The following is a 27,279-nucleotide window of genomic DNA, read 5'->3' on the forward strand; positions in this document are numbered from 1 at the left end:
CACCCTCCTAGTGAAAAAGTTTTTCCTAATATCCAACCTAAACCTCCCCCACTGCAACTTGAGACCATTACTCCTTGTTCTGTCTTGTGCTACCACTGAGAACAGCCTAGCTCAGAGGCGGGCAAACTTTTTGGTCTGAGGGCCACATCAGGTTTCGTAAATTGTATGGAGAGCCAGTTAGGGGAGGGGGTCGAGGCCCGGCCCCCACCTCCTATCTGGGCCCCCCCGGGACTCCTGCCCCATTCAACCCCCCCCCCGTTCCCTGACAGCCCCTCTGGGACCCCTGCCTCACCCACACACCCCTGCTCCCTGTCCCTTTACTGCCCCCAGACTCCTGCCACCCCATCCAACCCCTTCTCTCATTCCTGATGCCCCCCCCCCCGGACCTCTGCCCCAACCAACCACCTACCCCTTCTCCCTGTCCCCTGACTGCCCCCGGAACGCCTGCCCCGACTGCCCCATCCAACCCCCCACCTCCTTCCTGACTGCCCCCCGGGACCCCTGCCCCCATTCAACCCCCTGATTCCCGATTCCCCCCTGATTCCCCCCTGACCACCACCCCAAACTCCCCTGCCCTCTATCCAACCCCTCCTGCTCCCTGCCCCCTTACCACGCTGCCTGGAGCACCGGTGGCTGGCGGCGTTACAGCCACGCCGCCTGGCTGGAACTAGGCCACGCTGCCGCCGCCAACACACAGCACAGAGCACAGGGACAGGCTGGGCTCTGCAGCTGCGCTGCCCCAGGAGCTCACAGCCCCGCCGCCCAGAGCATTGTGCAGGTGGCGGAGCGAGCGAGCTGAGGCTGCAGGGGAGGGGGGACAGCAGGGGAGGGGCCGGGGGCTAGCCTCCCGAGCCAGGAGCTCGGGGGCTGGGCAAGATGGTCCCGCAGGCCAGATGTGGCCCACGGGCTGTAGTTTGCCCACCCCGACCTAGCTCCATCCTCTTTAGAACCCCCCTTCAGGTAGTTGAAGGCTGCTATCAAATCCCCCCCTCACTCTTCTCTTCTGCAGAATAAACAAGCCCAGTTCCCTCAGCCTCTCCTCCTAAGTCATGTGCCCCAGCCCCCTAATCATTTTTGCTGCCCTCCGCTGGACTCTCTCCAATTTGTCCACATCCTTTTGTAATGATGGGCCCAAAACTGGATGCAATACTCCAGATATGGCCTCACCAGTGCCGAATAGAGGGGAATAATCACTTCCCTCAATCTGCTGGCAATGCTCCTACTAATGCAGCCCAATATGCCATTAGCCTTCTTGGCAACAAGGGCACAACGTTGACTCATATCCAGCTTCTTGTCCACTGTAATCCCCAGGTCCTTTTCTGCAGAACTGCCGCTTAGCCATTCAGTCTGCACTTGTCCTGGTTGAACTTCATCAGATTTCTTTTAGCCCAATCCTCCAATTTTGTCTAGGTCACTCTGGACCCTATCCCTACCCTCTAGTGTATCTACCTCTCCCCCCAGCTTAGTGTCATCCGTGAACTTGCTGAGAGTGCAATCCATCCCATCATCCAGATCATTAATGAAGATGTTGATACCAGCTGCCAACTACCCATTGAGCCCGACGATCTTCCCCAGATTCTCCTTCTTCCCTTTTCCAATCGTCCGGGACCTCCCTCGATCACCATGAGTTTTCAAAGATAATGGCCAATGGCTCTGCAAACACATGAGACAACTCCCTCAGCACCCTTGGATGCATTAGATGCAGCCCCATGGACTTGTGCATGTCCAGCTTTTCTAAATAGTCCTTAACCTCTTTCACCACTGAGGGCTGCTCACCTCCTCCCCATACCCAGTACAGCAGTCTGGGAGCTGACCTTGTCTGTGATGACAGAGGCAAAAAAAGCATTGAGTACTTCAGCTTTATCCACATCATCTGTCACTAGGTTGCCTCTACCCCATTCAGTAAGGGTCCCACACTTTCCCTGACCTTCTTCTTGTTGCTTGCATACCTGTAAAAACCCTTCGTTACCCTTCACATCCCTTGCTAGCTGCAAGTCCAGTTGTGCTTTGGCCTTCATGATTACACCCCAGCATGCTCAAGCAATATTTTTATACTTCTCCCTAGTCATCTGTCCAAGTTTCCACTTCTTGTAAACTTCCTTTTTGTGTTTAAGCTCACCGAAGATTGCTCTGTTAAGTCAAGCTGGTCACCTGCCATATTTGCTATTCTTTCTGCACATCGGGATGGTTTGTTCCTGCGCCCTCAATAAGGCTTCTTTAAAATACAGCCAGCTCTCCTGGACTCCTTTCCCCCTCATATTAGCCTCCCAGGGAATCCTGCCCCATCAGTTCCCTGAGGGAGTCAAAGTCTGCTTTTCTGAAGTCCAGGGTCCATATTCTGCTGCTCTCCTTTCTTCCTTTTGTCAGGATCCTGAACTCAACCATCTCATGGTCACTGCTGCCCAGGTTGCCACTCACTTCTACTTCCCCTACCAATTCTTCTCTGTTTGTGCAGTAGGTCAAGATGAGCACGGCCCCTTCCTCTTGACCTATATACTTCAGTTTGCTTTAGACATCTCAGAAATTTTACAGTTTCAGAATATTGATTATTCTAAAGTAAAGAAGCTGCCTTCGATATACTCCCGTCCCCAAAAAAGCATAAATAATCCCATTTCCAACAAGGCATTGTGTTTCATGCTCTAAGTCTTATGTTAAGGACTCAGCAAAGCCTCAAGAAGGAAAAGTTGTTCTTTTGATGGATTGAATCATTTAATAAAATGAAAGCTAGAGCAGAGATGCCTCACTAATGCGGAAGCTAATGCCATTTTTTGCAGTCTGTTTTTCATTCAGAATTTTAATGCTCTGTATAGTTACAGTAATTAAATATTTGTGGCTGTTTTACTGTTTCAAGGCAGCACTAACTATGAAAATGCATTTAACAGTTCTCTGTAGTCTTTAAAAAATCCCAAATATCATTTGGGTGTTTAGGGCAGGGATCTGTGCTAGTTTAGATATGAGAATTTTTAACCAAGGTAAACCCCACTGATTCTCACTTTGCTTAAATGCAACTCAGTAATGATCACAAAAGAGCAGTAGCCTTGTCCCATTTCTCAGCAAATGTTTCATAGCAGAGGCTGCATTCAGCACTCCTATTACTAAGACTTAATTATTTTTACTTAGCATGTTAGGAAAAGACCCCAAAATTGGGACTGTCCCTATAAAATCGGGACATCTGGTCACCCTAATGCGATCCCTAATTTTTGGGGGATGGCTAAAGTCCCCCCAAGCTTCCAGTTCTCTATGCCTTTGCAGCATTTTTATGCCCACTGCCAACCCACACTGAAGCGCTGAGTGCACAGAGAGTGATCTGTCCCTATGCTCCCCCAAATGGAGAGAGAGACTGCACAGGAGGAAAGGAGGGAAAGAAGGGTCATGATGTCCTCCACCCACTCCAGCCTGTGCCAGAGCCAGATACAATCCAGCTCCAGTCCTGTATATACCTCCTTGTATTGATGACAATAGGTTTTTTGTCAGTGATTTCAAATGGAAGCAGAATCTCAGCCCATTGATTTTAATGTGGACACAATAACAAACGGATATAAACTGCCCATCAACAAGTTTAGGCTTGAAATTAGGTGAAGGTTTCAAACCATCAAAGGAGTGAAGTTCTGGAACAGCCTTCCAGGGGGGCAAAAAACTTTACTGGCTTCAAGACTGAACTTGATACGTTTATGAAGGGGACGGTATGATGAGACTGCCTACAATGGCCTGTAGCCAATCTGCAGCTGCTCTCAGCAAATATCTCCAATGGCTGGTAATGGGACACTAGCTGGGGAGGGCTCTGAGTCAGTGGTGCTGGAACTAGAGGTGCTGTGAGTGCGCCGCACCCCTGGCTTGAAGTAGTAATAACAAACACCAAATATATCATTTCCATTATCAGCACCCCCACTATAAAAATCGTCCCAGCACCCCTGCTCTGAGTTACTACAGAGAATTCTTTCCCAGGTGTCTGGCTCCTGGGCCTTGCCCACATTCTCAGGGTCTGATTGTCATATTTGGGGTCAGGAAGGAATTTTTCCCCCCAGGCAGGTGTGAAAGAAAGATAAAATACTTACCAGTACAGGGGCTCGGCGCTGGGCCCACAGAAGGGGCCTGGCCTCCGGTGGAAGGGGCGGGGCTGGGGGGTCAGCCTCCTCCAACCAGCCCTTCCACGCTGCCTGGCCTGCGCTGCCCGGGGCTCCGGCAGCAATTTAAAGGGTCCCCCCCATCGGCGGCCCTGGTGGGGGGGGGGGGTGTGCGCAAAAGGGGACGGGACGTTAAAGCATTGCTGTGGCAGCGCTTTAACGTCAGCTGTGTACGGGCCGGTACCAGCGGACATTTCTTACCAGTACACCGTAGCAGCCCACTTTCACCTCTGCCCCCAGGTCAGATTGGCAGTGACCTTGCAGGGTTTTTCACCTTTCTCTGCAGCATGGGGCATGGGTCACTTGCAGGTTTAAACTAGTGTAAATTCTCTGTAACTTGAAGTCTTTAAACTATGATTTGAGGACTTCAGTAACTCAGCCCGAGGTTAGGGTTCTATAACAGGAGTGGGTGGGTGAGGTTCTGTGGCCTGCAATGTGCAGGAGGTCAGACTAAGATGATCACGGTGGTCCCTTCTGCCCCTAAAGTCTGTGAGTAATTCCTCGGAAACACAATCATTATCCTAACATGTTCTTTTCTTTGCCACCTTGAGGAGCAAAGGGAACGGTGTATTTTTCATTGTATAGAATCAGTCTGTGTATTTTAAGTTGAGTGGAACAAAAAGTCTGCAGAGAAGCAATTCATCTCTTATGGCTTGGAGGCTAGTTCAGCAATACACACTTTGCATATTAACTGAATAGAATTGATCTTTCTGTAACTTTTACTACATGCCCAGCTATTAGCTTTACTGTTCTGCCACCTCTCTTGGAGTGACTGTATTTGTGCATCCTCAGCACTACACACACAGACAGACAGACAGACAGACAGACAGAGGGGGGGGGCAGATACTCAGCTGGTGTAATCCAATTGTGTGGATTTGAATCCTCTGAGGATCTAGCTGAAAGTCTGTTGTAGCTACACATGTTCTGTTCATGTAGTTTTTAAAGGGAAGGTGAATGTAACTCATAACTAGCTACAAGACCCAGCAGTTGCATTTTGAGCAGGTAGTCAAGTAAAACAGAAGTACCCTGTACCAGCTGGCATGGATAAGCAGGGAGGAGAAGCTAGGGATGCTGAGAGGAGGAAGGGGAAAAAAAGCCAATGGGATGAAAAGAAATCTGGGGTTTAACATGAAGGTCAAACTAACATTGCAACATTCTTATGAGAACCTCCACATCGTAACTCAGTATGCTGCTCCCCAGTGGGTCGGACGCCCTGTGGCTTCAGTAGCATGGTGTTCAGCAGTAGCTGAGCAAAGAGAAGAACTCAGCTGCCAGCCAGTGTGGGTGCATTAGCACTCCCGCGCCGTGAATACTCACCATTGGGAACCGAACATTGACTTTCCACTAATATGCAGCAATAGTCACTAAAAATGCACCATTTCAGCCAGCTCACCTGCCAGGGATCTCATTTGCTAGAATAGCCACAGGAAGCAGAGATGAGAATGATGCAAACACAGCTGAACCAAGTAAGTTTCAAAGTCTGAATGGACATTCATGGAACATATTTTGCAAGATCTGCACAGCTGTAGGTGCATGCCTTTGGGAAACAGAGCTGTTCAAAGAAAGGCAATTAAACACCAGGGGTGAAATCCTGGCCCCATTGAAGTCAGTGGCAAAATTCCCAATAACTTCAGTAAGGCCAAGATTTCACCCCAGTTATTTTAAAAGCCCTTTTGTTTCAATAAGAGCCTGAGAGCAGCAATCAAAATACTATGGTGATGAGGACTATACAAGTACCTGGAAAGATACAGCAATAATTGCTGTGCAGTTCTAGAACTCAGTTAGTTCTGTCTATTGTTCCCAGGTAGTAGAAACACTTGGTGACTTTTCAGTCGACACTACCTCAGTATAACAGTGATAGGTGATTGTTATTAAAGAGATCATTTTACATTTGCTCTTGGGAGGGAAGGAAATTGGTTTGTAAAATTCCAACTGGCCTAAAAAAGCAGAACACATCTGCTGGAGTCACAGGCAGTTTGAGAGCTAATTTCACTACCAGGGAAGGCTGAGAGGCTGAACAGTTCTGTTCTCACAAGTACAGTAAGAATGTGTTAGGTCAGTCAGTTTCAGCGGTTTGAACCACAAGTTAAGCTGATTTTCCACTATGACCTCCAAATCTTTTTCTGAGTCACTGCTTCCCAGGACTGAGTCCTCTATCCTGTACTTGGCCTACATTCTTTGCTCCTAGATGTATGCATTTACATTTAGCCATACTAAAACACATTTGCATGTGCCCAGTTTACCCACCTGAATCAGTCTCCTGTCCTCTTCATTATTTACCAGTCCCCCAATTCTTGTGTCATCTGCAATCTTTATGAGTGATGGTTTTATGTTTTCTTCCAGATCATTGCTAAAGATGTTCAGTAGTGTAAGGACAAGAACCGATTCCTGAAGGACCCCACTGAAAACACCTACTCGATGACGATTCCCTGTTTACAATTACATGTTGAGACCTATCTGTTAGCCAATTTTTAATCCATTTAATGTGTGCCATGTTAATTCTATATCATTCTAGCTCTTCAAGCTATCACCTAAATCAGCCTCTGCTTTTCAGGGAGCAGAAAGACCATTCTAACATCATCTCCCTGACTGGCTTCTGAAAAATGGAGTAGTGAAATTTTTTAGAAGAAAAAAAAAAAACTTTCCCACTAAAACAAAACCAAAAAAAAAGGCAGATTTGGGTCATCCAAAACATTCAAAAAAAATCTAAAAGCTGTGTTTGACATTTTCTAAATGGAATGTTTAAATTGTTCAATTCCAAATGACTGTTTCAAAGTGTCCTTAATTTTATTTTTAAAAACTTTTAAATATTAAATGCTCAACATTGAAAAATGTTTCATTTTGGTCAAATAGAACATTTTGTTTGACCCAAAATAAGGGATTTAAAAAAAAAAAAATCAGTTTGCCAAAAAAACATTTTTTAAAAATCGTTTTTCTGTTGGCCCCAAAAGGAATTTCGTTTTCAGTTTATCAGAAATGCCAGCAAACCCCAAAATCTCGTATTTGCCCAGCTCTAGCTCAGAGCTAGGGAGATCTCGATAACATTGGCCAACAGCATAGGCTTCCCCTGATCAATGGAAGGCCATTCCCCTACTTCATCCGCTGTTATGGGGATCTTTCACAATGAACAACAGGATGATGGAAAGGAAGAATTTTTTTTCTTTTTTTTTTTTTTAAATGGGAAACGTGATTATAAAACCATGGATGGGAGACTCAGAGGCAGATGTAGTATATGAAACTAAAAACTTTGACTGTACTAGATTTAAAGCTGATGTCCCTATAAGTATCACAACAGGTCTGAATTTAAATACACAAAAGTTTAGGAATGATTGACTTTGAATTTCCAAGGCAATCCTTACACGTGTTTATATAAACACAAGAATGTATGTTTTACATCATAATATACATTGAAGTATACAAAGTGGCCAAAAACAATTGTTTTGGGAACTCTACATCTGAATTACCTCACTTTTGTCCATTTGAATTCTTAACCATAACATTAGTTACAATTTTGAATTAATTCTTTTGTAATTAAAAAAGAAAAATGAAAAAACTCCAGGACTGTGATAAACAGCCAACTAAAATCTTGTTCTCTTGTGTATTTGAATGTGAAATGCAAGACTTATTCTCACATGTATATAAATCTCTATCTCACACATTCAAATAAATGCAGCTGTGTTTATTTCAGTGTGCAGAGTTCCAGATGTACACATGCTCACATGTAGATCTTGAGTTCTGCACCTTATTACAATTTTCCATTACATTTTTCTAACACTTAAAACTTAGTGTTACAGAGCCCTCTGGAATATGCCCCAGTACATTCAGAACTCACCCAGAGAATGCAGCCTGCAACTCTGCTGGCCACCCAAGTTTGAACCACCGTGATACAGCTCTATAGCTTGTCTTGGAATGAGAGAAGGCTTTCACCGCATGCAGGGGTCTGTGCTACTTACAAACTGTTGGCTAATATAATTAGATCAGGTGTATTATACTGATGTGAAATCTGGGTTCCAATAACAGCCACACTCTCTAGTGAATGAGACCAAACCCCATTAGAAACCTGAAATTCTGCAGGGAAGTACTATGCATGTATCAAGAACTATGGTGATTCCATCTACTATTTACATGACAAAGAAAAACCAGCTTCTGGCATCAGCTCAGTCAAAGCAATATACTCCCTCCCATCACAGAGCACTGGGGCAAGCTCCCACTAAAGTTAAAGTAAAGAAAGATAAGAAAGATAGAAAAGAAATTAGAAAGATAAATATGGGGGAGACTCATATGTAGTATAATTTTCAAATTTCACCAGCACTAATATACCCACTAACACCCACAATACGATCAGTCACTAAAAATACTGCATGCTGGAAAGAGGGGTGGGGGTAGTTAGATTACAGTACCAGAAATTTCACAGAAGCCTCAGGTTAGTGTATAAGTAATATAGTGAGACATGCAAAACACAGGCAGACTTAGCAAATACAGTAAGTGAGCACAATTTGGAAAAAGAAATCAACAGACATAAGGTTCACTGGAAACCCAAGCACTGATTTGTAAATGAGAGTGAGAAAGATTTCCTACTTCTGTGTACAACATACACAGGAATACAATACTTATTCAGATTATCAGAAATAAAGAGATTTCCCACTTTAAAAAAAATGGCAAAAGAAACCGCATAACCATGGGCAGAAGGGATAAGAGAAACACAGTTATTGAATGAAAATTTAAGACCCATTCAGAAGTTTGCTTCCTTCAAGGCCCCTGTGGAGGAATTATTTAAACTATAATGGTACTTGAGGTATACAAGTTTACTTTTGTGAATAGTTTGTGTGAATCATGCTGTCCCCTACCAATGAAGGTTTCTCCCTAAGAATAAAAGACAATTTTAAAAAAATTCATTTCTCATTACAGATAACATTAAAAAGAACCACCATTAGGCCTTGTCTACCAGCATGCCAGGAGGGTTGGATCTGTAAAGTGCACTAACATGCTACGCTCTAAGTGCCCCAAGTAGATCCTGCTGATCCTAAGATGTACCTAATTCATGATAACTTTATCCTGTTAAAACCTTCCTTAGAAAAGGATCACATGCTATGTTGTAATTTATTATTAAACTACACTGGCATGGCATGTCACCAGACACTTGTCTTTATTGCTAAATAATAGTCAAAGGCAAACTGGAAATCCTTACAGTGTTATTTTTGAGTTATGTAACCACAAAAAGGAAAATTTAACATGTTATAAACATCTCCAGTCAAGTTTTAAAGGAATCTTATCAAGAACTTTCCACAACAATTCACCTTGGGCCTGAGAATTTCAATATGAGGAATTTCAGACAAAGGGGTATTTTTTCTGAAAGTTACAAGCACCTGAAAACAGCCTCCTGACATATAAATCTATATTGCTACCATGAGGCTTTGCTTATAGTTAAGCATTTAAACATGAAGTGCAGAGGGAGAGAGTCCAGCATTGAATCTTTTCCGGTGTATACACTGAGGCACTGTACTGTATATATATCCAGTAGAACTCTTATTCAGCTTGTAAAGTTTGATTCCATACCAGGCATACTTCATGGAAACAGTTTAAAAATAAGTCTCCCACTGAATAGCAGGTGGTACTAGCCTACAAAACATTTTTTGGCCAGGCGGACAAACCAGCTGAAATATTTCACGTGTAAGTACAAGAAAGACGTATTACATAAAGAACTTGTCAGTCTGGCTGGTTTGCAGGCACAGACTAATAGCCTTCATTTTATGAAGGAATCTGTATCACTGTAACAAGACACGAAAAGAGAAGGGGAGACTAGCAATTGTCATTAATATCAAAGAGAAGAAAAACACCTTTATTTTCTTGATGCCCAGGTGGGTATATGGAATTACACATCATTGCATTTTTGGTCCCAGACAGTTTCCCGGCTGCATTAGTAACGCATTACTTATCTGCATTTAAAATTGATCTTGGTCAATGTGTAGGTAAAAAAAGAGAACTTGAAAATATTGTATAAGCTATCAGATGTTTCACTAAAGTGCACTTATTATTGGACACTGAGGGCTTGTTTAGATGGCACTGCAAAGCACTGTAGAGGGGTATGATTTGTAGAGCACTCTAACTACCTCATGTAGACCCTGCTGGCATGCTTTAAAAAGGTACTTAGTTTGCATTAATAAGTTAACCAGAAGTTAGTTACCTTTTAGAACACTCCAGCAGGGTCTACATGGGGTAATTAGAGTGCAACACATTAGAATGCTCTACAAATCAGACCCCTCTGCAGCGCTTTGCTGTGCCATGTAGACAAACCCCGATTCTATATCAGTGATACAAGAGTATAAGTTCTACTATCATGTTTTAAGGTATGTCTACACAGCAGTTAAAAACCCATGGCTGGCACAAGAAAGATAACTTGGGAATATGGGTCTGTAAAATTGCTGTGTAGACATTTGGGCTCAGGCTGTGGCCCAGACTCCGGTTCCTTCCCCTCTAACAGGGTACCAGAGCCTGGACTCCAGCCTGACACAGCAATTTTACAGATCCGCAGCCCAAGCCCCATGAACCTGAGTCAGCTGACATGGACCAGCCACAGGTGTTTAATTTCTGTGTAGACATATCCTGAGTCTAGTCCAGGGGTCGGCAACCTACAGCACGCATGCCAAACATGGCACGCGAGCCAATTCTGAGTGGCACGCAGCTCCCTGCCGCGGTCCCGGCCCCCAGCCCCACTCAGCCCCCCCGCCCACTGCTCTCCCCTGCAGGGGCAGGAGGCAGAAGCTTGGTTCTGCGGCAGCCAAGCTTCCCCCTCCCCCGCTTCTTCCCACTGTGTGGTGCTTTCCTGCCTCGCCTTCTCTCCATCCCTGGCCAATCAGCTGATGGCCCTAGCGAGAGGGAGGGGGAAGAGCAGCAGCGTGCACACAGCTCCATAGAGGAGGCAGAGAGAGGTAGGGGCAGAGCCTGGGGGAAGGGGGTGGAACAGGGCATACCCCTTCCAGCCCCCTGCCATGAGCCGCTCAGGGCAGGAGGCTGGGAGCACTCCCACGAGCCGAGCACCCCAGCCCTCTGCCCTGAACCCACCCACCCCAACACACACACACAGCCTTCTGCCCTGCACCCCCACACACCCAGCCTTCTGCCCTGCACCCCCACCCCTCTGCCCTGAATGCCCCCCACACACCCCAGCCCTCTTCCCTGATCCCTGAACCCCGCCCCCCACACATCCCAGCCTTCTGCCCTGAACCCCCTCCCCCAGCCCTTAACCCTGAAACCCCCCTCCCCCCCGGTCTGGGGTCCCGGCCATAGGCCCTGCTCAGCCCGCTGCCAGCCTAGGTGAACAGAACCCCAGGCTGGCAGCGAGCTGAGCAGGCTGGTGGCGTAAGATCAGCATTTTAATTTAATTTTAAATGACGCTTCTTAAACATTTTGAAACCCTTGTTTACTTTACATACAATAGTTTAGGTATATAATATAGACTTATAGAAAGAGACCTTCTAAAAACGTTAAAATGTATTACCGGCACGCGAAACCTTAAATTAGAGTGAAACTTCTGAAAGGTTGCCTACCCCTGGTCTAGTCCCTCTTTACATTAGGCCTCAGTTCAGCATGCACATGTAAAGGCAGTATGGTTTAGAGAAACCAGCGAAGAGTTGGGTGTCAATAATTGCCGAATTCTAACCCTGCCTCTGTTACTGACTGTGTGTGGCATTGGGCAAGTCACATATTTCTCTTTGCCTAGTCTGTAAAATGTTCCCATCCTGCTCTCTGACACAATCCGCACACTATGTAGAGTCCAAACTCTCCCCCATCCCCATAGGTTAAACACAGAAATTAATAACATAATTAAGTTCAGTTTAGACCAGGGGTCGTCAATCTTTTAGAAGTGGTGTGCCGAGTCTTCATTTATTCACTCTGATTTAAGGTTTCACGGGCCAGTAATACATTTTAATGTTTTTAGAAGGTCTCTTTCTAGAAGTTTATAATATATACCTAAACTATGGTTGTATGTAAAGTAAATAGTTTTTAAAATGTTTAAGAAGCTTCATTTAAAATTAAATTAAAATGCAGATCCCTCCGGACCGGTGGCCAGGATCCGGGCAGTGTGAGTGCCACTGAAAATCAGCTCGCGTGCCGCCTTTGGCACACGTGCTATAGGCTGCCTACCCCTGGTTTAGACCTTCTCCCCAGGCTTAGCTACTTCTAGGGAAGTGCTCAACCCACTACCTAGGTCCCCTCTCTCCACAGACCGTAGACACCTGCCTCAAGGAGTCAGCAGAACCCGGCTAACCCTTTCCCAGCAGGATCAACACCTGCTATTAGGGTGCGGTTTCTCAACCAAACATTGGAGCTGTGAACACAAACAGCCAGTGCTCAGTATTATTCTTATATCTCATCCTTGACAGCGGCTTTCTCTCTGGGGTATACCTAGAATTGTGCACAATTCAGAATCCTCATACTAATGCCATAAGTTCAGTCGACGTCACTAAAAGCCACACTGTGGAATTTAACCATCCTTAACATGAAGGAACCGATTCAAGAACAGTTCAAAATCTCTGAAGTCCATTTACATCAGTAGTATTTGTGGCAGTCAAAATACCTTGCCACTCTTGCTGTGTTACATTTTAGCTCCTCATTAATTTCCTTCTCTTGTAAGATCCTGTAGTTATAGATTATTCCTTGCTAAAATATCCCAAAAGTTATTCAAGCAAAATATGAGACCTAGAAGCATCATAAGAGGTGTAGGTACCCCCCTTGAAAGAGATGCATTTTGTCAAATAAACTACCATTCACTCCATATCATTCAGTAATTATTTATTTTCAAGTGAAAGATGTCATGCAAGTGCTTGCTCATAACACCATGCATATACCTAGTACTAGCTACAAATTCTTGAGGATTGCTTTGTAGTTTTTGATCTATGTACTAACACTCATGTTATCTACATGTCAGTCTGGATGACAAATAGCAATTATATTTATTCTGTAAATATAGTAAATCATAGTAGAAAGGCTAGCCAAAATACTTAAGGAGCATCACCATTCCTTTTAATTGTCAAAGAACAAAGTAGGTGAAGTCTGGGGAATTGTCATAAGTGTCAAATAAAAGCATTTTATTTAATTTTTACCCTTGTACAGCTATTGCATGAACATAATAATTCTTGTGAAAGGTATGATTGTGTAGAGAGAAATCTGTGGCCAAACAATTATAAATATTTGCCTGTTTCACATTTTGTTCAAGCAAAATATACCACAATTGCAGTGCTTAATTTGTAATGAAAGAGGTGCCAGGGCTCAAGCTGGCCAGGCACCCAGCTCTGGAGGCAGCACCATCACCAGCAGCAGCGCAGAAGTAAGGGTGGCATGGTATGGTATTGCCCCCCTTACTTCTGCACTGCTGCTGCTGGCGGTGGCGCTACTTTCAGAACTGGACAATCAGAGAGTGGTGGCTACTGGCCGGGAGACCAGAGGTGCCGGGGCTATGAACTGCCAAGCCTAGAGGTGCCGGACTCAGCCCCGGCAAGCCCTGGCACAAATTAAGCACTGTCTGTCTTTAAAATGGTCTCCTTTTCATACAAAATTTGCTTGCAGATTAGTATTTGCTATGAATTAATGCACAAGGCTCTTGCACGTGGTTTTAATTATTTTTTTCTTTGTCATTTTCAGCAAGTGTCTACTGCATTCCTGGGAGGCAGCACTTTTAAGCTGACTTGTTTTTAAAAGAAGTGTGAGTTGACTGGCATCCAGAAGACAAACTTACCGTGAAAGAGGTAAGAGAAAAAATACAGCCAAGGAAATACAGAAGAGACTAGAGTCCTCTGACTGACTAAACAGATTCACTCCCATTAATCTTAGCAGGAGTCTGCAGTCAGCATGATCGCATAGAAGGGAGACTAGGCCCCAGAGAATAGATGTGGGGCCTTATGCTGCTTGAGTAGGAAAAGGCCAGAGTCTGTAAGTGCACTTGCATGGGAATGCTGAAACAAACACTTTGCCAGTTTGCCAAGTGCTAAGTTTTTCCAGTTGCTAAACTGATTTTAAAATAATGTTTGTTCAGTGTTAATGCAGCATTGTGAATAAGGACTAGGTACATTTTAAAAACGTTTATAATGCCACGTTTGGCTTGAGGCACCTCCTGATAGTTTTATTGATACTAACCCCTGCATTTCCAAAGAGTCGTGTGGAATTCACAGTCAGACATTCCCCATTACAATCAATGGGAACTGTGGGGCTAAATCCCAAACAAATGTTAGAAAGCAGCAGTGAGAATTGTAACTTTGGTCAGAAGTTCAAGAACAGGTACAGCAAGAGATACAGGGAATAGGAGGAAGAAAAAACTCTTTTAGGAAAACACAAAGGTCAACACTTTGCAGGTGATGGGCCAAGAGGGTGCCCTAAAGGTGAGCAATGTTCAGGTGGTCTCCCTGGTCCATAATATCTTAATTAAGGCAAAACAATAAGAAGAAAAAAAAGACTAGTGAGATACTGTAGGTCTAACTGAACAACATCTTTCTGTGTCCTTCTTCTGACTAGAAATAAAGGCAGGCATTGTACTGAGAAAGGAATTATTTACGTGTATAGGGGCAATGGGATGAAAGTAAAGCTGAATCGTAATAGGATTTATTAGACTGTGGAAGAGTCTCCCAAGGGAAGCAATACAAGTCTCCTTGCTTGAGACAATAAAAAAATAGATAGACAAAAGTACTAGAAAACACCTCTGCATTGATGGAAGAATGGACATGATAACCCACCGAGATTTTTCCAGCTTTAATTTCTTGATTAAAGGGACAACTGCCAATTTAAAAATCATAGTTTATATTGCTACTTATAATGTGAAAGGACCCAAAGACCCAATCAGGATTGGAGCTCTATTGTTCTAAACACTGCACAAGCACTCAGGAAGATATGGTACCTCCCACAAAGATTACTGTATATACTCATTCATAAGCTGAATTTTTTTAGTAAAAAAGGGAAGCACCAGAGAAGGGGGTCGGCTTATGAACGGGTATAGAGAGGGAGAGATGGGACACAGCACCTCCCCCCAACAGAGGGAGCAAGGAGAGGCAGTACAGCCAGCAGAGCCAGAAGGGAAGAGGTGGGGCCAGAGTCTCTACGCTTCTGGCCACACTGTTCTCCCCCCAGCCTCCGAAGCAGCTGCAGCTCCGGGGTTGGCAGGCTGCGGCCGTGCCACCCAGTCCAGCCCGCCAGAGCAGGCTGCAGCCATGCCGCCCGGTCCGGCCCGCCGGAGCAGCTCCAGCCAGGTCAGAGACATCCTCCCCTGGCCCTCCCCAAATAAGGTGGGAAGGGATGGGATGGGGAGAGTGTGGGAGTCCCAGGGGTTACTCCCCTGACTTCCAGCTTCTCCCCCCCAAAAAATTTCCCCACCAGTTGCTGTCCCGGTGCGCCAGGATACTTTGTTTACCTCCGTGCCTGCGGACGCTCAAGGTAAACAAAAGATCTCGGCCAGCCAGCGGCTTATCCTGATGGCCCGGGAGCCACGCACTTTTGTGCATTCTCAGTTTCACTTCAGGTTCTCAGTGCTCCCAGGTTGAGTTGGCAGCATTGGCAAAGAAAGTTTAACAGTAATTACTTCTACTATAATTAGTTTTTTAAATAATGTAAATATTTGTGAGTCTTAGGTTTTTACCAAGCTTTTTACAAAATGTAAATTTGGGGCCAAATTTGAATTTACAGTGTCCTTTTAATCTATACTTGTTAAACCAAAACCAAACCAATTTCAAATAAGCTGGTGACTAAAGTAGTAAATTCAATTAAAAAAGCAACAGTAGTTAACATAAACAGTAAATAGTTACTTTAATATATAATAAACCAAGTAGTGGGCTTGCAGCTTGCAGGATCATTAATAGGAGTGGATGTTTAAAGTACACATGGGTTGGGATTTTGCTCAAAGCCTAAGCGAATTCTACATGCATTATCCATGCATTGGGAGGATTGAACTCTGAACCTGGCTGTGTCATCCAGTGGCGAGAGTCAGGGGCCCGGGAACGCAGGTCCTCCCAGCTCCACCACGTTCCAACCCAGGACCCTGTGAACAAACAGCTCAAATACATGGCCTCTGGGCACACACCCCTACGCCTGCTCCCTGGGCCACTTCCTATCCTGGCTTCGGTTTCTCCATTGGTGCCACTGGTCCGTTTCTGGATTCCCCCCAGGAGTTCTCGCCAATCGCACTTCAGGTGGTCTTCCTCTATCAGCAATGGTCCATCATTTGCAGCCTCCGTGGGGTGAAGGGCCCAGGGCAGTTTTTCCATGGGGTTGGCCTCGGCCACATGGAGCCCCAGTGGATTATCTGCATGAGCCTGCAGTGCACAACTGCTCCCCTGGTCTGTCCATCCAGACTGAGTTGAGCTTCTCCCTTCTGAGCCTGCCTCCAATGTGAGCATGTCCAGCAGGTATGACTAGGTGGGGCCTTCTGGGCTCAGAGCTGTTCTTCAACCCCCAGTTCTCCAGTGTGGGGCTCGTTCACCCCATCACACCATGAAATGAACTATTATAAAAACTGGACTACTTAGTATATAAGAACATAGGAATGGTCATCCCAGAACAGATCAATGGTCCATCTAATCGAGTATCAGAACTCTGACACCCCATCCGTTCTTTAAAATACAAAAATCAAACACTGTACTATGCTAAAAATGTACCTCGTATATTTATATGAATAAAGATTTATAATTTCTAGCAAATTGTGACTTAATATGTTTGCTTGCACCAAATGAAGTTGGCTCTCTTAGTCAAGGTTAAGATAAAGTAGGAGGGGGAAATTAATCGATTTTCCCCAATCCCTCATCTGTCCTCTACAGCATACACCCCTATGGTATATAGATTTTCCCCTTTGGTTTGTGAAAAAAGTTGTTGTAGGAGCCCATTGTTAAAATATTGTCAATACATCATTGCCCCAGCTGGGTCTCATTTTATCTCAGATTACTGTAAAATATTGTAGTATTAATATGTTACATATTATATTGGATGATAAAATATTTTATTCCAGTACTGTAAAATACTGCAGCATGTTTTTAAAAGTAATTTTTTGACACATAGGGATTGATAGTCCTCTTATAATTTTAGCCAGGAACAAAAAAGTGAATATGTTATACATGTCCCCTCATTAAAGTGACCAGAGCATTCAACATTTGAAACTGCTAATATTTAAAACAGCAATGGATCCAGATGAATTACACTCAATATCTTCTTAGCTGCTTCCCTGAGAAATATGAAGAGCTTTGATGGTGGAAAGCAACAATTTTTTTTTAAAAGAAGAAAGTGAATAAATGTCTTTAAAATACTGTTTTTATAACATGAGAAAATCTGGCATTTGCCAAAATGATTTTACATTTAAATTAATTCATACAAAAATATGCCCCTGTGCCATGTCTCAAATAACAGGATCTGGCTGGTTTCCCATTCACAGCGGTTCCCAGTAAGCAATCTCCCAAAGCACTGAAAGTCCCATAGCCACAGCCTCAATGTTTCATTTCACAGCAAAAGACAAATAGCTTTGTTGAGAGGTAAGCAACCTTGTAGGATCAAATGGCTATAGGACCTGTACTACATGTTGGAACCAGGAGCACATGTGGACACATAACAAGGATAGCAAAGGTGGTGGGACAAAGGGGAATGACCTCTGGCTTGGTGAACTCAAGGTGAGTGGGCAGAAACTGAGGGAACCAGGAAAGTACAACGGTGAAGTAGAATATGAAGAGTATTTGAGGAATTTTATAGGCAAAGTGAGGCATGGCGACTATTCAGTTCCAGGGTGTTCAGTGTCAGGTTGGAGGAGTAGGAACAGTGGTGTCGGGGAATAGCGAGTTTTCTGTCATTAAGCAGCACTGCTGGTGAGCCAAAGGCCTTACCAATGGGCAGAGGACAACAGGGAAACAAGTCAACAAAAAGAAGGAAGGAGACTCAAACATTTGAAACATGGATGCATAAAGCTAAGCATCTAGATCTATACTTATGTACCTCAATCAAAGTGGCCTGATTTTCATAAGTGCTGACACTTGCAGCTCCAGATGAAACCAACTACTTAGATAACTAAATACGGTTTTAGCTGACTAACTTTAGACAGCTTGTGTTAGAAAATTTTAGCCTTAGAGCAAAAGAAAGAGTAGCAAATTATACCATTTTGCCAGCTGATTGCATATGAATGCACAAAGGGCTCCCATGTCTTTGTCCTAGCACAATGGAGTTCTGGTTCTTCACTAGAGCTCCTAGGCACTACAGTAATACAAATAGTAGCAGTAATATCTGAGGATTTCTCAGTTCTGCTTTCTGGCATGTAAAATACTGCAGTGCTTTTCAGCCTTTAATCCTTCAGCTTTTAAAAAGAGAAATCATCTTCAGCATTCTGCACTGTGGTAGTGAAGACAAGTATACTTGTATTTAATATATTCCCACCTCTTGCCCCATCACGCCAAACTGGAGCCAGACTCTGCTCCCAGCAACCAAGCTTTCCTTGAGGGCATCTAGCTGAAGCCATATGTAGTAGCAGTGGCCTGTAGTACCATTCATCCCCTAGGAACTAAGGGCCATCACAAACCTCACCACCTTCCACTCTAAGTACAAGGTGCACTTCTTCAACCTTGCCTTCTCTAACACATAGTAGCATGTACATAACAAAAAAACCATACCAAAACCAGAACACTACACTGCACATACAATTCTCCCTCTGAAGAAAAGAAAGAACCACATGTGACAGATGTAAGTCACGTCACTTAATACATTACTGGAAGGTGCTCCGATACTATGGTGATAAGAGCAGTATAAGAACCTACGCAGAACTACAGAGGATCAGGAGGCTGTGATTGTTGTTCTCAGATGTGGAGCTCACAACACTTATTCACCCCTTTTGTTATTTTCAAACTAGATTATAGCTATAATAGATCACATACAAATGCAGGTATCTAGATAAAGATAACTTTAAAAGATCATCAATCTGACTTTCTGCTAGGTGAGAATTTACTCCCCCACACAGGGCCGGCTCCAGGGTTTTGGCCGCCCCAAGCAGCCAAACAAAAACAAAAAAAGCTGCGATCGCGATCTGCGGCGGCAATTTGGCGGGAGGTCCTTCGCTCCGAGCAGGAGTGAGGGACCGTCCGCCGAATTGCCGCCGAACAGCTGGACGTGCCACCCCTCTCCGAAGTGGCCGCCCCAAGCACCTGCTTGGTAAGCTGGTGCCTGGAGCCGGCACTGCCCTCACACTGACAAACTTTGGTTCCAGTCCTGAAGACAATGAGAGTTTTGCTATTGACTTCAGTGGAAGCAAGATTAGAACTTTTCGATACAATGTTTCACCCTGGAACAATTTTTCATTGTCAAATTCTCTTGAAAAATTAATCAATAACAGAATCAACAACAAAATACTAACTCTTGTGTCACAAGAGTTCTGATGCGGTGATAAATGGGATCTCCGATTACTCTTAGAACACACATATTAAGAAGGATATGAATTTTTTTTAGCTTCTAATTGTTATACGCTTGGAGATCAGCATTTTTCTATCTCTGTGTATCTATCATGGCCTGGGTTGTTGTGATCGGTTCTTATTTTCACTAAATCCAGGACTAAACCAGTTATTTTAATGTTGTTCCAGTTTGTGACCTAGATACTTGTCCCGAGTGAATGAAATTACTCCCCTGAGAACTTTTTCCCACTACTAATTTATTAACTGATATCTACAGGAGTTACTGGACATCGGTCTATAATTCATTTCCATTTGCTCTATCAGTTGCCAGACCACCAAATGTATCTACAATCAAGGCTGGATTTCAGCTGCTTGTGGAAACATGATTGTGTTTTAAAGTTAACATATAACCATTATTAGAGGATGACTTTTGTTTTCTGAAGGAACAGATTCAATTATTTCAGAATATATTAAAAGCGGACATCTAACAGATGTCACTAACTGGCCTTGTGTACTCTGATGCTTTCACCTACTCTGGATTTCTACTAAGGGTATTTGTCTTTAATAATCAACACTATACCTATGACTTAAGCATACATTTTAAGATGATTTATTTCAGAGTTGAAAAAGATTTTCTAAAATCATTAATTAAAATATGATCCCTGGGTCAAAACAGTTGCACTTTGTAACAAATCCAAGTGTGATACTATAAGCAGCCATAAAACAAGGCCTGCATTGTGGCTGAACTGCTACATTGCCCCAGACCATGGCCCATCTGGCCCCTAGGTTAATAGGTCACTGGCACAGGGCCACTGACTCAGGCTAGGTCTACACTACCCGCCTGAATCGGCGGGTAGAAATCGACCTCTCGGGGATCGATTTATCGCGTCCCGTCGGGACACGACAATCGATCCCCGAATCGACGCTCTTACTCCACCAGCGAAGGTGGGAGTAAGCGCCGTCGACGGGAAGCCGCAGAGGTCGATTTTGCCGCCGTCCCTACAGCAGGGTAAGTCGGCTACGATACGTCGAATTCAGCTACGCTATTCGCGTAGCTGAATTTGCGTATCTTAAATCGACCCCCCCCTTGAGTGAAGACGTACCCTTAGAGAATAAACTCTCATTTTGATATTTCCACAGCTGGGCCAGGCCAAATTTGGGGAGACAAATCTCGCTTTTACAGAACTCAGTGATAATTTTGTCATTGACTTCAATAGGATCAGGATTTGGCCCAGGTTGAAGTAAACAAAAAGGGCATCAAACATCACTTGGGTGATTCTTTTTGACCTGATGCATTTTGCAGGACTGCTCCATAAATCATTTCCTCATGAGTTTTCTAACATGTTCTTGACAAACTGCAGTAAATAATGCCTTCAGCCACCTGCTTTGGTAGCCTGTTTCATTTCCTCATTTGCTGAAGTAAGAACCTTATATTCTTGTTGAGCCTAAACTTTTCCTGCACTCGTTTCATGCCATTCTCCTAGCATCATAATCTAAAACCATATTCTTATTTTTAAAAGACAAATGCACCAAAACATGTAAACACAAATTTAAACAAAATTAAAAATGTTCATAGAATCACAAAAATGTAGGGCTGGGAGGGACCTTGAGAGGTCATCTAGTCCAGTCCCCCACTTTGAGGTAGGACCAAGTATAACTACCATCCCTGACGGTGTTTGTGCAACCTGTTCTTCAAAGCCACCAGTGATGGGGATTCCACAACCTCCCTTTGCAATCTATTCTAGTAGGCAACTATCCTTCTAGTTCGAAAGCTATTCCTAGCATCTAACCTAAGCCTCCCTTGCTGCAGATTACTTCTTGTCCTACCTTCAGAAGAAATGGAGAACGATTGAGCACTAGCCCCTTTATGTCAGCCCTTAAGATATTTGAAGTCTTATCCAGTCCTTCCTTGGTCTTCTTTTCTGAAGACTAGACTTCTGAGTTGTTTTAACCTTTCCTCATAGGTCATGTTTTCTAATTTTATCATTTTTGGTGCTCTCCTCTGGACTCTCTCCAATCTGTCCACGCCCTTCCTAGAGCGTAGCACCCGGAACAGGACACAACTCTCCAGCTGAAGCTTCCCCAAAGTCAATTAGAATGGAATAATTACCTCCCATGTCTTGCATGCAACACTACTGTTAATGCACCCCAAAATCATATTTGCCTTTTTCACAACTGCATCACGTTCTTGACTCATTCAATTTGTGATCACTATAACCCCCAGATTCTTTGCAGCAGTACTACCGCCTAGCCAGTTATTCCCCATTTTGAAGCTGTGCATTTGATTTTTCCTTCCTATGCGAACTACTTTGCACTTGTCTTTATAGAATTTGATCTTGTTGATTTCAGACCTATTCTCTAATTTGTGAGGGTCCTTTTGAATTCTAATCCTCCCAACTTGGCATCATCTGCAAATTTTATAAGCACACTTCCCATTCCATTATCCAAGTCATTAATGAAAATATTAACTAGTACCAGACCCAGGATAAACCTCTGTGGGCCCCACTAAATACGTCCTTCCAGTTTGACAGTGAACCATTGATAACTGCTCTTTGAGTATGGTCTTTCAGCCAGTTGTTTGAAAAGTTCTGTTAAGGCTTATTCCCCACTCTGACACTTCGAATGCAGAAGGTGGGGGCCCTCAAGTACTCTAAAAATTAATACTTGCCACTCCAGGCTTGTATTAAACTCCCAAGGTTACAACTTTTCTTTGACCTTGGATGGGTAGATGCTGCCACCACCCAAGTGCAAAACCCCTTTGAGAACCCAGGAAGGTGCACTTGGGAATTCCTTCCTGTGGGGTACCCTCAAGCCCTTTCACCACCACCCCCCTTCGGGGAAGAGCTGAGAAAGAAAAAACAAAGTAAATCAGCTGTTGCCACCAGCTAATAAAAAAAAAAAAAAATGTGCACAAACCTCTTAAGACACAGAACTCCAATCCTGTTCTTAAAAAAGGTAAATTTTATTAAAAAAAGAAAGAAAGAAAATACATCTGAAAACTCAGGCTATTGCTTGATTTAAAAAGAGCATTAAAAATAGCTCTCTTGAGGTCCAGCTTAAAGGTTACAAGCAAAACAAAAGCACCTGGGGTTAGCACAGAGGAATCCACGAGCCATAAAAAAATAAAAGGGATAAACCTAATCGCGTCTTTCTAGACATTTCCTAATCTACTTACATATCTGGGGTTTTAGATGTGTAGTTTCTAGGTATGATACTGATGATTTCTCATACATGGCCCAAAGCTTCTTACAGCATCGCTGCTCCCTGTCTGCTTCTCCCTGAGAACAACTACATACAGACAAAAGGGGAGTCTTGTTTCAATTTTAAAAAGTTCTAGCCTGCCTATTGGCTCTTTTGGCCAGGTGCCCACTCACTTCCTTTTACACTGCGATGCATAGGTGACTTTTAACCCTTTACAGGTAAAGCAAGTAGAGAACAGCTACTAAGAGGGATTTTATAGTTAACTGGCTGGCTGGGTCCATAAAAGGGAGCTACTCCTCCCCTTCATTTATCACAAGATAATTTATATATAACAAGAAATCTGGCCATATCCCTACCTTTAGTTAGGAGAAATGTATTTTTTAAACCCCTGCTACTGTGAACAACTAATGGCAGTTTAGAAAGAGTGAAATCTACAACTCCTTTCCTCTCCTAAAAGACTATTGGAAAGACTATTGCCACAAAGAACAAGACAGGCTTTACAAAGTGGAGCAGTGTAATTAAGCCATCATTCTCATGTGTTCTTTGAGATGGGAAATAAGTATTTGGAATGGACACAAGTGAAGAGAATCTGGAACCAAAACGCCTACTCCAAACACCTACTCCCTCAACTTTGAAGAAGTTTGAATCCGATGCAAACTTTGTAGCTCAGGACCATCTCCAAGTACAACTAGAGTTGCAGCAAACTGTATTATTTGGATGGGACCCAGCATGTACTGGGTACTTTACAGACAGATTGAAAGCTCTACAGGACAAGAATTCTGTCAATCAAAATAGAAAGGGTGAAGAAGAGGAGTAATGAAAAGTGATGTACTCAAAGAAGCTAAGCACGTGTTCCATAATTTGGAGGATTTTTTTTCAAATGCACTTGGGATCCAAAGCCAACTGGAATCAAAGGAAACCTTTGCACTGACTTCAGTGGGCTTTGGATCAGTCTCTTATTCACTAAATAAAATTAGCTAGCACCTCAGCTGGGAGATGGGGGAGGGTGAATGGACTGGGGTTTATAGGCCTCCTTGAAGTAGTGTGTTTTAAATAAGGGACTTGAAGGAGAGGAACTATAACATTAGTAAGGTTACCTCATTGTTTATCCTGGAGACTGTTCTAATGATGCAGATGGATTTAGGAAACCCCACAGAGTACAATATTCTGAAGAGAGCTGGTGTAACAGGGTGGTCTGTTTAAGAAACTTTCTTTTTTAATCTGGGGTCTAGGAAGGTGGTCTTTCAGGGAACTGCACAGCAGTTACTTATCTTCCTCCCACCCTACACACTTTTTTGAAAGCTGACATTCCTGAGAGAAAAGCTACTTAAGGGGAGGGTGGAATTGCCATCCTTTCCCCTCTCCAAGGCCTTGGGGACATTTCCTTTTTAATTCTCTCTTTGCATTGATACAATCACTTCTCTTATATTATGTGTGAGTGTAAAGAGAATTAATGAGATGTGGATGGCATATGAAACATCTAACCATGATAAACCATCCCCTTTTTTCTTCTAAATCACTACAGTTTATTCCAATCCTTCCGAGAGCAGAAAGGAAACACTTAATAAACCCCTTTAAATAGGGAAATAAGTAGTGCAGTGTGGCTGCACCTCAGCAAGTGAGACAAGAAATTAGCATCACTCAAAGAAACGACAGAATCTAAGGCTGTCTACATTTAAAACACTTGCCAGCAGAGCGCTTCAGTGTAGACACTTGCTATAGCAATGGGAGGTGTTTGCAGGAGTAAATCCACCTCTCTGAAAGAATTTTTCCAATCGACCTTGCACTGTCTACCTGGGGATTTAGGTCAGCTTAACTATGTCAAATCAGGGGTGTGGATTTTTCACAGCCCTGAGTGACATTGCTGGCTTGATCTAATTTTCTAGTGTAGACCAGCCCTGAGTTTAGTTTGATCTTTACTGAGCTGTAGAAGAAACAAGAGACTTATCTGACTAGATCAGATGAAAATAAGAGGGCTCTCAAATCTGTCAGCTACTTCCTAATTGTGGGCTGCCATTGGGACAGACTAGCCATGGCTAATTAAGTCACAGGTGTGTCGATAGCCAGTCAGGTGGAACTGAAGCAATGTGGGGTAATTCTGCTGTAGAAAAGCCCTGAAGCAGATGTGTCTTGTACATCAGATGGGAATTCCAAAGATCTAGAACAGTAGAAACAAGTTTCCAGTTAACAACCAAACCTAAGGGGTTGATGCTAGCGGTTTTGGATTTGCTTTGGCCTTTAGGAAAGCTGCTTGCCATGGTTGTTTTGTCTCAATATAGTATTGTTTATACATCATACTTCCAGTTGCTTCAAGTCATCATTTTGTTAGTATAGCCTACACCCTTGTTCGGCAATATCTGAAACGGATATTTAGGATTTACTGATATGGAACTACTAGAAATTCATTTGTATTCCATCAACAACCAGAGCCAAACCATCCACTCATAGGCTCATACCTGGACTACCAACAATGTTTTTTGTACACCTCATTCTGAAGAGAGGTTTCAGAGTAGCAGCCGTGTTAGTCTGTATCCGCAAAAAGAACAGGAGTACATGTGGCACCTTAGAGACTAACGAATTTATTTGAGCATAAGCTTTCATGGGTTACAGCCCACTTCATCAGATGCATAGAATGGAACATACAGTAAGAAGATATATACACATACATACAAAGAACATGAAAAGATGGAAGTTGCCATACCAATGCTAAGAGGCTAATTAATTAAGATGAGCTATTATCAGTAGGAAAGAAAAAAAATTTGTAGTGATAATCAAGATGGCCCATTCCAGACAGTTGACAAGAAGGTGTGAGGATACTTAACATGGGGAAATAGACTCCAACGAGAAACTGCTGAACTAGATACCATTAACTTGGGCTTGAATAGAGACTGGGAGTGGCTGGGTCATTACACAAATTGAATCTGTTTTTGAAGCTTTTCTGTTGCAAAATTGCCACCTTTAAGTCTGTTACTGAGTGATTAGAGAGGTTGAAGTGTTCTCCTACTGGTTTTTGAATGTTAGGATTCCTGATGTCAGATTTGTGTCCATTTATTCTTTTGCATAGAGACTGTCTGGTTTGGCCAATGTACATGGCAGAGGGGCATTGCTGGCACATGATGGCATATATCACATTGGTAGATGTGCAGGTGAATGAGCCCCTGATAGCGTGGCTGATGTGATTAGGTCCTATGATGATGTCACTTGAATAGATGTGGACAGAGTTGGCATCGGGCTTTGTTGCAAGGATAGGTTCCTGGGTTAGTATTTTTGTTGTGTGGTTGCTGATGAGTATTTGCTTCAGGTTGGGGGGCTGTCTGTAAGCGAGGACTGGTCTGTCTCCCAAGATCTGTGAGAGTCATAGATCATCTTTCAGGATAGGTTGTAGATCTCTGATGATGCGCTGGAGAGGTTTTAGTTGGGGGCTGAAGGTGACAGCTAGTGGTGTTCTGTTATTCTCTTTGTTGGGCCTGTCCTGTAGGAGGTGATTTCTGGGTACTCTTCTGGCTCTGTTTTTTCACTTCAGCGGGTGGGTATTGTAGTTTTAAGAATGCTTGATAGAGATCTTGTAGGTGTTTGTCTCTGTCTGAGGGACTGGAGCAAATGTGGTTGTATCTTAGAGCTTGGCTGTAGACAATGGATTGTCTGGTGTGTCCTGGATGGAAGCTGGAGGCATGTAGGTGAGTATAGCAGTCAGTAGGTTTCTGGTATAGGGGGGTGTTTATGTGACTATCGCTTATTAGCACAGTAGTGTCCAGGAAATGGACGGGGAGGGATAGCTCAGTGGTTTGAGCATTGGCCTGCTAAACCCAGGCTTATGAGTTCAATCCTTGAGGGGGCCATTTAGAGAACTGGGATAAAAATCTATCTGGGGATTGGTCTTGCTTTGAGCAGGGGGTTGGACTAGATGACCTCCTGAGGGCCCTTCCAACCCTGATATTCTATGATTGGTCCAGGCTGAGGTTGATGGTGGGATGGAAATTGTTGAAGTCATGGTGGAATTCCTCAAGGGATTCTTTTCCATGGGTCCAAATTATGAAAATGTCATCAATGTAGCACTAGTAGAGTAGGGATGTTAGGGGCAAGAGCTAAGGAAGCATTGTTCTAAGTAGACCATAAAGATGTTGGCATACTGTGGGGCCATGTGGGTACCCATAGCAGTGCCGCTGACTTGAAGGTATATATTGTCCCCAAATGTGAAATAGTTGTGGGTGATAATAACTCATCTTAATTAATTAGCCTCTTAGAGTTTGTATGGCAACTTCCACCTTTTCATGTTCTCTGTTTGTATATATACAGAGAGATGTATATCTTCTTCTTATATGTTCCAGTCTACGCATCTGATGAAGTGGGCTGTAGCCCACGAAAGCTTATGCTCAAATAAATTTGTTAGTCTCTAAGGTGCCACAAGTACTCCTGTTCTTTATTCTGAAGAGAGCAATTAAGAGTTGATAAGATAGGAACCCAGTCAAAAATACTGCACAGGAATTTGAAACTTAATTGTAAATGAAAGTTTTGGTTTAGAAAGGATATCTGGAAAAACGATACTACTCTTGATTATG

This window comes from Emys orbicularis, chromosome 2 (genome assembly GCF_028017835.1).
Source record: "Emys orbicularis isolate rEmyOrb1 chromosome 2, rEmyOrb1.hap1, whole genome shotgun sequence".
In the NCBI taxonomy this organism is placed as follows: domain Eukaryota; kingdom Metazoa; phylum Chordata; order Testudines; family Emydidae; genus Emys; species Emys orbicularis.